The sequence below is a fragment of the Otolemur garnettii genome, unplaced genomic scaffold, assembly GCF_000181295.1.
Source record: "Otolemur garnettii isolate 467f Iridium unplaced genomic scaffold, OtoGar3 scaffold00012, whole genome shotgun sequence".
Lineage (NCBI taxonomy): Eukaryota > Metazoa > Chordata > Mammalia > Primates > Galagidae > Otolemur > Otolemur garnettii.
Window position 1 is genome coordinate 28,781,376 of NW_003852407.1, and position 885 is coordinate 28,782,260.

Sequence of the window (885 nt, forward strand, 5' to 3'; positions counted from 1 at the left end):
GCTTGTTAAAAACCCAACCCAAGAGATGAGGTTCCAGCCAGGACCTTGACACTGTCACACAAACACAAACATCAGAGGGGCGTGCCTGCCCCATGCCAGGTGGTAGTGCAATTCCTGCCTTCTCCCAAACACGTACATTCACAGCTCCCTGGATTCCAGTTGGGAGTGGGAGGCAGAGTGGAAAGGCAGGTCAATCAGATACTTAGAGCTTACCTGAGATGAAACATGCCAGGTGTGAGGCCAGAGGCCAGGTGGCTCTGCACGAAAGAAAGGTGGCAGTTTTTGTTTGTCTAGAACAAAAAGAACTCTCAAGATACCTGTGTCTGTAGTCTTTTCATCTCCTCAAATTAGTGGAGAAATGTGGACTTTCAAACACCTCATGAATATAACATATGCTAGCCAGGGCTTACCAAAATCTTATTCTTTCCAGAACACTCCAGGAGATGCATTGCTTCTGTGCCTGTTTAAAATGAACTACCTCAACACCTCTTTGATATTCCTAAAAATCAGGTCTTGTGGGCGGAGTCCTGTGGGAGAGAATGCAAGGTATTGCACGAACTACATTGTAGTGTTTTTAAAACTGTGTTCCACAGAATACATGGGGTTCCATCGTTGACTAGAATAGTAGATGTTACATACTGTTCTTCCATCATACAAATTCCCGATCCCTGCGAGAACACTCACTGATTGTTGGATGGATGCACAGATGGACAGAGGACAGACAGATGGACGGACAGATGGATAGATTGATGGATGGATTGATAAATGATGGGCGGGTAGCTACATTAAATCTCTGGTGCCCAGGGAGTTGCATAGAAGCGTGCCTGGCTGAAACCTCTAGGTTGCCAAAAGTTTACAAGTTCTAAATAACTTCTGAAGCAGCAC